The 15,194-nt window shown below is 35.4% G+C and overlaps 1 long non-coding RNA gene across 1 annotated transcript in view; it reads right to left on the minus strand.

Annotated features, from left to right (window-relative positions):
• LOC120225726 overlaps positions 1–12,061 on the minus strand; it is a 46,636-nt gene extending 34,575 nt beyond the window's left edge. The window contains exon 1 of the long non-coding RNA XR_005526876.1: positions 12,040–12,061. This is a non-coding gene — a long non-coding RNA (uncharacterized LOC120225726). The remainder of the gene's footprint in view (positions 1–12,039) is intronic.
• Between the last annotated feature and the right edge of the window lie 3,133 nt (positions 12,062–15,194).

The following is a 15,194-nucleotide window of genomic DNA, read 5'->3' on the forward strand; positions in this document are numbered from 1 at the left end:
GAGTCATTGCATTCTCTAAGTCTGTTCTCATTTTGCATAATTCTTTTCTCTCTCATTTGTTTAGCTTAATAGCTTCCCTTACTATAAATTCTAGGTCACTGTTTTGTTTCTCTCTTCTTCCAATCTGTTGTCCATTTCATCAAGCATTTTTCTCATTTTGTTTATTGAGCCCTTTATCTCTGCTATCTTATTTTTTATGTCTGTGTTAATGGTCTCACTGATGTTCTCCATGCTTTTTGCAAGTTCTGTGAGTATCCTTACTATTGCTTTAAATTTTCTAATAGGCATGTTACATATATCTGTTATACTTAGATCTCTGACCACGACCTTGTCCTGTTCTTTCACTTGGGACAAATTCCTCTGTCTTCTCATTTTGTATAAATGTCTGTGCCCTGTTTTCTCTGTGTTAGGAAAGTCAGCTTTGTCTCCTATCCTCAAGCACAATGGCTTTATGAAGAAGAGGTCCTGTAGTTCCTGCAGTGCAGTGTGCCCTGTTCCACAGGGCCTGGCACTTATGGGAGTGTCTCCAATGTATGACATGTGTGCTCTACTGTGTCCTGATCACTTATCCTTCAGGCCAGTCATATGCAGACACTTTTTCTTTTTTCCTGTTGTGAGCAGTGTTTGGTCCCTGGTCTGACTGTGATGTTTTAACTAGGTGTGCTCTGATCTGCTTATGAAATTAGGCTTGTCACTACTGCCACCAAAACGGAGGCTCAACAAAACTCTCAGGTCAGGAGATGCATGTTGGGTAGACTCTTCCGGAGCAGGCAACCCCCATTACTGGGACTGAGGCAAGCATGAGTGGGAAGGGCAGTTCTACCAGTGCATGGGAGGGGCAGCAGTGCTTTGTGTAACCTGGTTAGGTTGTAAGTGTTGGTGCTGTGCTGGTTACTATAGGTGTATTTATGTTGTATTTATGTTTTATGCTGAGAATAAGGGGAGGAAAATGGTTCCTTTTTTTCTGGAGGAGTTTCTCTGTAAATGCTGCCTCTGGGACATGCTACAAATTGAGCAACTAACCTTCCCACTGTGTGCCCTAGGTACTCTTCAGATTACTGTTTCCATGCTATATATCCATGGATTATTTGTGCTGCCTTTTTCCAAGAGCAACCCAAATGCCCTCTGAGCTCTCACAGAGCCTAACACACTGGCCTTTAGCACTCTAGTCTTTAAGCCCTACTGGTGTAAGAACTCATAAAATTTGATTCTTCTCATTTTGCAAGCTTATCGCTATGGGGATTCTTCTTCCAGTGGGGGCTCCCTTGTGTGCTAGTCTGTCTTTCACTCTTCTCTGTGACCACAACTCCCTCTCCACCACAGTGGCCATGATCTGTTTCTCTCTTAAGGCATGTCTCTGCACTTCCTACCTTCTTTGATGTAGCTTCTCTCTGCCTTTAATTGTGGAGTTTGTTCTGCCAGTCTTCAGGTTGATATCTGGGGTATTTAGGATGATTTGACAGTTATTTTGTTGTATTCATAGGGATAGGTGAGCCTAGGCTCCTCCTAATCTACCACCATCTTTCTCTCCTCTCTTTTGTTTTCTTGTGTTATTGATTTTCTATTTTTTTAATTTCAAGTTAATTAACATTCAGTGTAGTCTTAGTTTCAGGAGCAGAACCCAGTGATTCATATCTTACATATGATGCTTAGTGCTCATCCCCAAAACTGCCCTTCTTAATGCCTGTCACCACTTAATGCCCCCTCAAGCCCCATTCTCGAACAACCCTCAGTTTGTTCTTTGTATTTAAGTCTCTTATGGTTTGTCTCCCTCTCTATTTATCTTATATTTCCTTCCCTTCTCCTATCTTCAGCTGCTATGATTCTCCAATTCCGCATATCAGAAGAATCATATGATATCTGTCTTTCTTTGACTGACTTATTTCCCTTAGCATAATACCTTCCAGTTCCATTCATGTTGTTGCAAATGGCAAGATTTCCTTCTTTTTCATTGCTGTGTTATATATATATACATACATACATATATATACACATATACATACATATATATACACATATACATACATATATATACACATATACATACATATATATACATATATACATACATATATATACATATATACATACATATATATATATATGCCACATCTTCTTTATCCATTCATCAGTTGGTGGACATTCGGGCTCTTTCCATACTTTTGCTATTGTTGATAGTGCTGCTGTAAACATTGGGGTGCATGTGTCCCTTCAAATCAGCATTTTTATATCCTTTGGATAAATTCCTAGTAATGCAGTTGTTGGGTCATAGGATAGTTCTATTTGAAATTTTTTGAGGAAGCTCCAAATGGTTTTTCAGAGTAGCTGCACCAGTTTGCACTCCCAAAAATGCAAAAAGGGTTCCTCTTTCTCTACATCTTGGCCAATATCTGTTGTTTCCTGAGTTGTTAATTTTAGCCATTCTGACAGGTGTGAGATGGTATCTCATTGTGATTTTGATTTGTATTTCCCTGAGGATCAGTGTTGCTGAACATGTTTTCATGTGTCCATTAGCCACCTGGATGTCTTCTTTGGAAAAGTGTCTATTCATATCTTCTGCCTATTTTGCCACCGGATTATTTGTTTTCTTTGGGGGGTGTTGAGCTTGGTAAGTACTTTATAGATTTTGGATACTAACCTTTTGTCCAATATGTCATTTGCAAATATCTTCTCCCATCTGTTGTTTGCCTTCTAGTTTAATTGACTGTTCCCTTTGCTGTGCAGAAGGTTTTCATCTTGATGAGGTCCCAATAGTTCATTTTTACTTTTGTTTTCCTTGCCTCTGGAGACACATCAAGTTGGAAGTTGCTGCAGCCTCGGTCAACGAGGTTTCTGCCTGTTTTCTCCTGTAGGATTTTAATGGTTTCCTGTCTCACATTAAGGTCTTTCATCTGTTGTGAATTTATTTTTGTGTATAGTGTAAGAAAGTCATTCAATTTCATTCTTCTGCATGTTGCAGTACAGTTCTACTAGCACAATTTGCTAAAGTCTCATTATAGAGTGTCTTTTTTCAATTGGATACTCTTTTTTGCATTGTTGAAAATTAGTTGGCTGTATATTTGTGGGTCTTATACAGGGTTCTCTATTCTATTCCATTGATCTGTTTGTCTGTATTCATGCCAGAACCATGCAGTCTTGATGACTAAAGCTTTGTAATACAGGTTAAAGTCTGGGATTTCCATGCTCCCAGCTTTAGTTTTCTTTTCCAACATTATTTGGCTATTTGGGTCTTTTCTGGTTCCATAAAAAATTTTAAGACTGTTCATTCTAGCTCTGTGAAGAATGCTGGTGTTATTTTGATAGGGATTGCATTGAATGTGTAGATTGCTTCGAGTAGTATCAACATTTTAACAATACTTGTTCTTCAGATCCATGAGTGTGGAATGCTTCTCCATTTCTTTGTGTGTTCTTCAGTTCCTTTCACAAGATTTCTATAGTTTTCAACATACAGATCTTTTGTTTCTTTAGTTAGGTTTATTCCTAGATATCTTATGGTTTTGGGTGCAGTTGTAAATGGGATCAATTTTTTGATATCTTTTTCTGCTGATTCATTATTGGTGTATAAAATGTGACTTACTTCTGTACATTGATTTTTCTTTTTTCTTTTTTAGTTTTTAAAAATTTATTTCTAAGAGAGAGAGAGAGAGACAGCATGAGCAGGGGAGGGTCAGATAGAGAGGGAGATACAAAATCTGAAACAGGCTCCAGGCTCTGAGCTAGCTGTCAGCACAGAGCCCAATGTGGGGCTCAAACCCACAAACTGCGAGATCATGACCTGAGCCGAAGTCAGATGCTTAACTGACTGAGCCAGCCAGGCACCCCTCTGTACACTGATTTCACATGCTGTGATTTTGCTGAATTCATGTATCAGCTCTAGCAGTTTTTGGGTAGAGTCTTTCAGGTTTTCCATGTAGAGTATCATGTCACCTGCGAAGAGTGAAAGTTTTACTTCTTCCTTGCCAATATGAATGCTTTTTATTTCATTTTGTCTGATTGCTGAGGCTAGGACTTCCAACACTATGTTGAACAACAGTGGTGAGAATGGGCATCCCTGTTATTTTCCTTGTCTTAGGAGGAGAGCTCTCAGTTTTTCTTCACTGAGGATGATATTAGCTGTGGGCCTATCATATATGGCTTTTATGATGTTAAAATATGTTCTTTCTATCCTGACTTTCTTGAAGGTTTTTATCAAGAAAGGATGCTATGTTTTGTCAAAAGCTTTTTCTGTATCTATTAAAAAGATTATATGGTTCTTATCCTTTCTTCTATTATCACAGTGATTGATTTGCAAATATTGAACTAGCCTTGCAGCCAAGGAATAAATTCCCCTTGATTGTGGTGAATAATTATTTTAATACACTGTTAAATTCAACTTGTTGGTATCTTGTTGAGAATTTTTGGACCTGTGTTCCTCAGGGATATTGGCCTATAATTCTCTTTGTTAGTGGGGTCTTTGGTTTCGGAATCAAAGTAATGCTGGCTTTATATAATTAGTTGTAAGCTCTACCTCCATTTCGATTTTTTGGAACAGTCTGAGAAGAATAGATACTAACTTTCCTTTAAATGTCTGGTAGAATTCCCCCTGGAAACCATCTGTCTCAGAACTCTTATTTGTTGGGAGATTTTTGATAACTGATTCAATTTCTTTATGGTTATGGCTCTGTTCAAAATGTCTATTTCTTCCCATTTAAGTTTTGGTAGTGTGTGAGTCTCTAGGAATTGTTTCATTTCTTCCACATTGTCCAGTTTGTTCACATATAATTTTTCTTAGTATTCTCTTATAATTCTTTGTATTTCTGTATTATTGATTGTGATCTTTCCTCTGTCATACACGATTTTATCATTGGTGGTCCTCTTTCTTTTCTTTTTGGGAAGTCTGGTTAGGGGTTTATCAATTTTGTTTTTTCTTTCAGAAAGCCGGCTCTTACTTTTATTGATATGCTCTATTGGGTTTTTTGTTTTTTTATTCTAAATCATTTATTTCTGCTATAGTCTTTATTGTTCCCCTTCTTCTATTGGCCTTGGACTTTATCTGCTGCTTCTTTTCTAGCTCCTTTAGATGGGAGGTTAGATTGTGTATTTGGGAACTTTCTTACTTCCTGAGGTAGGCCTAAATTGCAATGTATTTGCCTCTTAGAACTGCCTTTGCTGCATCCTAAAGGGTTTAGGCTGTTTTGTTTTCATTTTCATTGACTTCCATGTATTTTTAAATATCTTTAATTTCCTCATTAACTCATTCATTCTTAAATAGGAAGTTTTTTTAACCTCCATGTATTTGGGGCTTTCCAAATTTTTTGTGGTTGATTTCAAGTTTCAAAATGTTGTGATCTGAAAATACGCATGGTATGATCTCAATCTTTTTGTACCTGTTGAAGGTTGATTTGTGGCCCATGTGTGATTTATTTTGGAAAATATTTCATATGCAGTCAAAAAGAATGTGTATTCTACTGCATTAGGATTAAATATTTATTCTGAATGTATCTATTAAGTCCATCTGGTCCAATGTGTCATTCAGAACTGTTGTTTCTTTATTGATTTTCTGCCTAGATAATTTTTTTATTTTCTGTCCATTGCTGTTAGGTGGAGTATTAAAATCTTCTACAATTATGATGTTATTATCAATAATTTTGCTTATGTTTGTGATTAATAAATTTATATATTTGGGGGCACAAATATTTATAATTATTTGCTTTTCTTGATGGATAGACCCCTTAATTATGATATGCCTTTCTTTATCTTTTGTTATAGTCTTTGTTTTAAAATATAGTTTGTTTGATGTAAGTATGACTATACTGACTTTCTTTTGACATCCACTAGCCTGATAGATGGTTCTCCATCCCCTCACTTTCAATCTGTAGGTGTCCTTGTGTCTAAAATGAGTCCCTTGTAGGCAGCATATACATGGGTCTTGTTTTTTCTTATCCATTCTGCTGCCCTATGTGTTTTTATTGGGGGCATTTAGTCCACTTACATTCAGAGTGATTATTGAAAGATATGAACTTAGTGCCATTATGTTTTCTGTAATTTCATGTTTCAGTGATATTCTCTGGTCCTTTGTAGTCTTTGCTGATTTCCATGCAGAGTTCCACTTAGTATCTCTTGCAGGGCTGGTTTAGCGGTCACAAACTTTTTTGTTTTTTCTTTTGTCTGGGAAAGTCTTTATCTGTCCTCTATTCTGAATGACTCCCCTCGCTGGATAAAATATTTTTGGCTGCATATTTTTCCTATCAGCACATTAAATATTTCCTGCCATTAACTTCTGGCCTCCTAAGCTTCAGAGGACAGGTCTGCTACTAACCTTATGTTTCTACCTACCCTTGTAGGTTAAGGCCCATTTGTCCTAGCTGCTTTCAGAATTCTCTCTTTATCTCTGTATTTTGCCATTTTCACTATGATATGTCCATGTGTTGGCCTGTTTTTGTTGATTTAAAAGGATTTTCCTGTGCCTCTAGGACTTGGATGCTTATTTCTTCCCTAGATTAGGGAAGTTCTCAACTATAATTTGTTCAAATAAACCTTTTTTTTTTTAAGATGTTTTTTTTTTAATGTTTTATTTATTTCTAGGAGAGAGAGAGAGAGAGACAGCGTGAGCAGGGGAGGGTCAGAGAGAGAGAGGGAGTCACAGACTGAAACAGGCTCCAGGCTCTGAGCTGGCAGTCAGCACAGAGCCCCACGCGGGGCTCGAACCCACGAACCGCGAGATCATGACCTAAGTGAAAGTCGGACGCTTAACCGACTAAGCCACCCAGGCGCCCCTCAGATAAACCTTTTGCCCATTTCTCTCACTCTTCTTCTTCTAGAACTCTTATGATAAGTGTTTCATGGACTCACTTAGTTCTCTAAGTCTCCCATCATGATCTAGTAGTTTCCTTTCCCTTTTTTCAGCTTCATTATTTTACATAATTTATGGAAATTAATTTCCATAAAAATTTTATCTTATTTTTCACTTATTCTCTCCTCTGCTTCTTGAATTCTAGCTGTCACTGTATCTAGTTTATTTTACATCTCATTTATAGCATTTTGAAATTAATCCTGACTAGTTCCTAGTTTTGCTCTCTGCAGTAAGAGTTTCTCTGGTGTCTTTTATGCTTATTTGAAGACCAGCTAGTAGTCTGATGGCTGTTATTATAAATTCTTGTGCAGATATTGTATCTGTTTTGAGCAATTCTCTGTCTGTGATTTCTTTTTGCACTTTCTTTTGGGGAGAGTTTTTCCATTTTGTCATTTTGGCTATGTTTCTGTCTTTTGTGTGTTTTAAAAGTTTGTTATGTGTCCTGAACCTTAGAGTACTACTATATTAAAAAGGGGTCATATATTGCCAGGGCCTGGCACTCATGGAAGTGTTTTTGGAATATTTTGTATGCACTTTGTTGTTGTGTTTTGGCTACTAAATCCCACTGCAGAGATCTGCAGAACTCCGTCTTCTGTAGAGCTCCTTCTTGTTTGTAGTGGTGGAATGTTTGGACCTTCATAGATGTGCTTTAATTTGTTTGTTGAAGTAACCCTGGGGAAAAAAGGAAAGGGGAGTGGATCTGATCCCATAAAAAGAGAAACATAGAAGGGGAGAAAAGAAATCCAAACAGATAATAAAAAAGATATAAAGCTAAATCAAGATAAAGAGAGAGGAAGATAAGAAAGAGAAGAAAGGTAGAAGGTGGAGAAAGAATAGAATAAAATGCTTGATCAAAAAATTTATATGTATATATATTTTTTCCTATTTTTGTCATAAAAGCACTTAACATAAGATTTACTTAGCAAAATTTTAAGTATACAATAAATATTGTCAATCATAGGCCTTAGGTTATACAGTGAATTTCTAGAACTGAATTATTTTGCATAACTGAAACTTTGCCCCTTTTGATGGACACCTCTTGATTTTCCCCTCTCTTTTTCACTGCTTATTTTTTTTAAAAAATGTTTATTTATTTTTTAAAGAGAGAGAGTATAGAGGAAGGGGCAGAGAGAGAGGGAGACAGAGGCTCCAAAGTGGTCTCCATTTTGACAACAGAGAGTCCAATGGGAAGCTCAAACTCACAGTGATGAGCTGAAGTTGGATGCTTAACCAACCCAGGATCCCCTCTTTATCACCACTTCTATTTAACATAGTACTAGAAGTCCTAGCCAGAGCAATAGAAAATAAAAGGAAATGGAAGGTGTCCAAATCTGAAAGGAAGAAGTAATATGGTCTCTGCTTACAGATGATATGAGCCAGTATGTTGAAAACCCTAAAGACTTCACTAACTCTTCAGAAAGCTATTAATATTAATAAATGAAGTCAGCAAAGTTACAGGATAGAATATCAACATACAAAAATCAGTTGCACTTGTATACATTAATGATTTACCTGAAAAGGAAATTAATAAAACTATATCATTTACAATTGTATTAAAAAAAGATACGTAGGAATAAACTTAATCAAGAAGGTAAAAATACGTATACAGTGAAAACCACAAAACACTGATGAGAGGAATTAAAGAAGACATAAATAAAAGGAAGGATATTTATTTTCATGGATTGGAAAAATTAATATTGTTAAAATGTCTGTACTACCCAAAACAATCTGATCTACAGATTCAGTTTAATCCCCATCAGAATCCCACTGACATTTTTTTTTCCAGAAAATAATGCTAAATTGATATGGAACTACAGAAGACCTCAAAAAACCAAAGCAATTTTGGGCAATAACAAAGTTGGAGGAATACACTTTCTGATTTCCAAATGTAATACAAAGCTATAGTGTGATACTGGTATAAAAATGGATATACAGACCAATGGAACAGAATAGAGTCCAGAAATAATCTCACCCATATATGGTCAACAGATCTTTGACAAAAGAACCAAGAATACATAGTGGGGGAAAGAATAGTTTCTTCAATAAGTGATGTTGGGAAAAGTGGATATCCACATGTAAAATAATGAAGCAATTTTAATCTACAAATTAGGAGAAAATTTTGCCAATTATGTATCTGATAAAGGGTTAATGTATAATATATTAAAGGAACTCATACAACTCAACAACAATAACAACCAAAAATAACCAGATTAAAAACAAAGGACCTAGACAGACGTTTCTTAAAAGAAGACATACAAATGATCAGCATGTATGAAAATGTTTTCAACATCACTAATCATCAGGGAAATGCAAATAAAAACCACAATGAGATAGCACTTCACATCTGTTCTGATGGATATAAAAAAAGGACAATTAGTGTTAGTAAGGATATATAGAAAAGGGAGCCTTCATACACTGTTGGTGGGAATGTAAATTCTACATCCGCTATGGAAAACACTATGGAGTTTTCTCAAGAAACAAAAAATGAAACCACCAAATGATCCATCAAGCCTAGTTCTCTCTATATATATATCTAAAAGAAATCAGTATCACGAAGAGAACCCTGCACTCCCATGTTTACTGCAGCATTATTCACCATAGCCAATTCATGGATGCAATATAAATGATAGATGAATGGATAAAGAAAATATGGAATATGTATACAATTGAGTATTATTTGGCCATTAGAAAGAAGAAAGTCCTCTTGTCTGTGACATGAATAAAATTGGAGGGCATTATGCTAAGTGAAGTCAGACATACAAGTACAAATACTGCATGATCTTAATTACATGTAAAATCTAAAATCGTCAAGCTCATAATAGCAAGAGTGGAATGATGATTACCGTGGGCTAGGAAGAAGGAGAAATGGGGAGATATTAATTAATCAAAGGGTACAAACTTTTGGTTATACAAAATGAATAAGTCTGAGAGATCTATACAGCATAGTGGCTATAGTCACTTTGATTGTATGCTTCAAAATGTGTTTCAAGGGTAGATCTTATGTTAATTGTTCTTATTACAAAAAAAAAGATAAAAGAGATGAAACTCTTGATGGTTAATGGTACAGATTGTGGTGATGGTTTCATGGATGTATAGTTATCTCTCATCAAGTTGTGTATGTAAACTATGTACAGTTTTTTGGATGTCAAAAAATTTAAAATAAAAAAAACAAGTACCTTACAGATAAATAATAGAATCAATAAAAAACAAATAAAAATGACATAGTAGAATATGAAATATTAAGGAGTAATTCTAATGAGTCAAAAGCTGCTGTAGGAAATTGATGTACCTTACTATAATTCCATAACATTTTGAATTATGTATGTAATTGGTTGAACAATAAAAATGTTAGAGGAAAGCCTCAAATATAAAACAAAATTAAAAAATCTTTTGTATGAATTCACAATATAATAAAACACTATAAGGTTTCCAAAGTTTATAAAGACACAATTTATTCCACATCTTCTTTGTCCATTCATCAGTCAATGGATATTTGGCTACTCCATAATTTTGGCTATTGTTGATAATGCTGCTATAAACATTGGGGTGCATGTTTTCCTATTTTGATTACAGTGTACATGTAAGTTTAAATTCTTTTCTTTATTACATTGTAGAGTCTAGACTTAACCATCTTCACAATTGTTTTTCCTAATTATAATATAAAGTATGTTGGATTTATTAACTACATTCTGCTTAGCTATTCCTCTAGAGCTATGTGTTTAAGATTTTTGCTAGATTTTGTCTTAGTATACAGTATTTTCTCTTAAAAACATGAATAACATATCTATTCCCTTATAATCCCACCAACATTGGGTTTTGTTAATCTCATATACAATAGATACTAAGTCATTGCATATTTAATTTGTATTTTCTGTTACATGAATTAACTACCTAGGACAGCATTTCTCTTATTAGTACCATCTATTAATTAATGTACTTTAATTTTTCCTTAAGATTCTGTTCTATTTATTGAATGCAGTGATTGCTAAGGAATAAATAATTTTTCCCAACAGGAACCAGAAACAGAAATAAGGGGAAAAAAGTAATTCAAATCTAATGGACTTTAGAAGGTAATTTACTAATGAATGATCAAGTTTCTGCTAAGAGCTAAAACCTAAAAGGAAAAAAAAAAATGGAGTATGTTTAGGACATAGAAAGGTATAAAATAAAGGAATTAAGATAGACTTCAGGATTAGGATAAAGTTGTCAGTCATGGACTTCAATGGGCACCTCACAGAAGAGATATTCAAATAATTTTTTAAATGGGAGATAATTATGTTTTTTAAAAGATAATTAAAAGAGGTGAAAGTTTCCTATCATTTTAAAAAAGTTGACCCCTTTGGTGGCTTTCATTGTGCTTTCTCTTTTGTGGATCTTGCTTTTGAAGATACAGGCTTTAGCTACTTTTGTATTCTATCCAGTGCAAAGATGAGGTTGAAATTACTTAGGGAAAGTAGTAGATAGAACATTATGCTCTTTTCTATCACCCCTCTCTCTTTTCTCCAAACTGGACTCTCCTCATTTATAATATATAGAATGTATATTTTTATTTATTAAAAAAATTTTAAGTTTATTTATGTTGAGAGGGAGTGAGCAGTGGAGGGGCAGAGAGAGAGGGAAAGAGAGAGAATCTGAAGCAGGCTCTGCACCATCAGCACAGAGCCTGATGTGGGCCTGGAACTCAGGAACTGTGAGATCATGACCTGAGGGGAAACCAAGAATCAGATGCTTAACTGGCTGAGCCACCCAGGCACCCTAGAATATATATACATGTGTGTGTATATATACAGAGAATGAGAGGGGGAGGGAAGAGAGAGATGGGGACACAGAATCCAAAGCAGGCTTTAAGCTCTGAGCTGTCAGCACAGAGCCCAATGGTGGGGCTTGCACTGATGAAGGGTGAGATCATGACCTGAGCCAAAGCTGGATGCTTAACCAACTGAGCTACCCAGGCGCCCCTAGAATGTATATTTTTTCAAATGGTTGTTAAGGTTTCTGTTTTTCCTCTTTTAGTTAATCAATGCAATTAAAATTTCCTGGATACTATCAGTAATCTACAAAATCTGACTAATGGAAAACAATGTGGAATGAGAAGTAATATTAAGATTTGCAGAGCTTGATATGCTAATGATCAGATTTTGCAAAAGGTCTTCATACACTTTGGTGTTCAGAAACCATTCAAACTGAGAAATGGTAATGAAACTTACTGAGGATGCTCTCAATATTTCCTAAAATACAAACACAAATAAATTAGGGTGGTTTGATTGATAGAAGATTAAGGATCTTCTTAACATTCTTATCTCTGTCAAGAAATAGCACTCCAAACCTTCCAATACTTGGTACTATGAGCCAAGGACAAAATGTTTTTATCTTTACAGTTAGATTATATTTATTCTTTTTCATTTTATGAGTACAATTAAATTTTTATGCTAAATAAGTTTCTGAGAAGGGAAGAGAGAAGTTAAAGCAAATAAGTGCTCTTATATGTGAAAAGCTGAATTTATTTAAGGTAGAGTTTACAAATATTTCTCATAATTCTAAATGGTAAAGGGCATTAGTTAATGAATGCAAAACTTACCTGTGGCTGCTGAATATTTCCCTAAAATAAAACAAAAGAGAGTAAGTATGATGTGGTTTGCTAGCATACTTGATAAGAACTTTGTTTAGGCTTAAATTATCTTAGAACACTAATATCAGGCTATTTATGTTGATTAAATTACCAGGTGCCAAGCACTTGTATAAGAGCTTTATGTTATTAAAATTATTTAACTTCAGTTGCCCATGGTGAAGATTCTGCACATAGATTTTACTCAAAGTCACACAGCTAATAATTAGTGGAGCCAGGAGCTGCCCCCAAGAATCAGGATCTAGTCTTGCTTTGAAAAATCACCTTTTTGTCAATTTGGCATCATTATTTCCATACTGGTCTGAGTCTCTTAGACTTTTTTTTTTTTTTTTTTTTTTGAGTGTTATACATAAAGCTCTGAGCTGACAGCACAGAGCTTGATGCAGGCTCGAACTCACAGACTGTGAGATCATGACCTGAGCCAAAGTCAGACGCTCAACCGACTGAGTCACCTTGGCACCCCTATATTGACATTCTTAAGGAACTTTTTTATAGACCAATGTTATTCCTATTTTTATATATAAGAAATGATTATATTAAAAATATTAACAATATAGCAGAATTCTGAGGAATGAAGAGATAAGAGTGAATATTAAACATGTGGGAGGTTAGAAGTGAAAACCCCTTTGGGCTCCTAGGTGGTCAGTTGGTTGAGCATCTGACTTCGGATCAGGTCATCATCTCATGGTTTATGGGTTTGAGCCCCACATCTGACTTTGTGCTGATGGTGCAGAGCCTGGAGCCTTCTTGGGATTCTGTGTCTCCCTCTCTCTCTGCCCCTTCCCATTCATGCTCTGTGTGGTGTCTCTCTCTCAAAATAACACATAAACATTAACTTTTTTTTTAATAAAAAAAAAATGAAAGCTCCTCAGACACTGTAGAAGATCAAAATATATTTGGAAAAGAACTTCTCTGGGTTCCATTGTATTTACTAAAATATAATACTTAAAGATATAGGTGGTTTTGGTCTAAGAGGAGACTAGCCTTTTCTGCAAATCTTTTAAAAATCCAGTAGATTAAAAATTCACCTGGGGCGCCTGAGTGGCTCAGTCGGTTAAGCGTCCAACTTCAGCTCAGGTCATGATTTCAATAGTTTGTGGGTTCGAGCCCCGCATCAGGCTCTGTGCTGACAGCTCAGAGCCTGGAGCCTGTTGAAGATTCTGTGTCTCCCTCTCTCTCTGACCCTCCCCTACTCATGCTGTCTCTCTCTCTCTCTCTCAGAAATAAATAAAACATTAAAAAATTTAAAAATTCACCTGATCCTAAAATTTATAATTCAGTTTTATGAAAGTAATATATATTTTAAAACTTCATTTCATTTTATAAACATAAGAAAACTGCAATATTCTGACCCATCCCTTTTTTTTTCCAATTTTTCATCCTTGGAAGGAACCACTTTTAACACCCTTTTGTTACTTTCTTGAGTTTTTACATCTGCTTTTCTAAATAACATATCTATAGAGTTTTATATTGATTTATAAAATTCCATCTTAATATTTGACTTCTTACCAGGCTTGACATTTTAAAAGTAATTTTAATTTCAGGGGCCTCTTGGTGGCTCAACTGGCTAAGCATCAGACTTTTTTTTTTTTTTTTTGGCTCTTGATACCTACTCAGGTCATGATCTCACGGTTGGTGGGATTGAGCCCTGTGTCGGATTCTGTGCTGACAGTGCAGAACCTGCTTGAGATTCTCTCTTTCCTTCCCTGCTTTTTCCCTGCTCACTGTCTCTCTCTCTCTTTTTCTCAAAATAAATAAATAAATAAAATTAAAAAATAAAAATAAATAAATTTTATTTCCAGTATAGCTAACTAATATATTAATTTCAAGTGTACAATCTAGTGATTCAACAATTCTATACATTACTCAGTGCTCATCACACTAAGTGTACATGTATTCCCCTTCTCCTACTTCACCCATCCATCCCTCTACCCACCTCCCTCTGGTTACCATCAATTTGTCCTCCATAGTTAGGAGTTTGCCTCTTGATTTGTCTCTCTTTTTTCTTTGTTTTATATCTTAAATTCCGCATATGAGTGAAATCATATGGTATGATTTGGTCTTTTTCTGGCTTTCTTCACTTGGCATTATAGCCTCTAGATTCACCCATGTTGTTGCAAATAGCAAATTTCATTGTTTTTGATGGTTGAGTAGTATTTCAGTGTGTGTGTGTGTGTGTGTGTGTGTGTGTGTGTGTGTGTGTATTCCATAATTAAGCTATTGTAAATAATGCTACAGTAAATTTAGGGATGCATTTATCTTTTTGAGTTAGTGTTTTTGTATTCTTTTCTTACCAAGCTTTTAAATATTACTGTTTCCTCTTTCCCCCACCATGTACATCCCCTCCTCCAATCCTTCCAATATAGTTTGTCACAATTTTTGCTAAATAAATATATCCAGTGATACATTGTCATAACCCAGCATATCTCCACAGCTAAGGCATATATTACACTTGGTTATATTGTGCTTAATGTACAACTCTTTGTATTGCCACCACTTAATCTTTTCCTTTTTTTTTAACCGACTGCTTGATTGGTTCTTTCAGTTTTATGCCATTTTATTGCCTTAGCTGTTCACTTTCTGTGCTCCTAAGAGTGGATGAAATGAATGTGCTTGAACTGTTACATCCTCCTGAAGCCCTCTTTAATTCTTTTCTCATATGTGGTTTTGCAGTTGGAGATGATAAAAGCCTGAGTGTGCAAAAAGAAGCCTTTCCCACCATTAGTAGACTAAAGC

This window comes from Hyaena hyaena, unplaced genomic scaffold (assembly GCF_003009895.1).
Source record: "Hyaena hyaena isolate Hyena2069 unplaced genomic scaffold, ASM300989v1 scaffold_1493, whole genome shotgun sequence".
Lineage (NCBI taxonomy): Eukaryota > Metazoa > Chordata > Mammalia > Carnivora > Hyaenidae > Hyaena > Hyaena hyaena.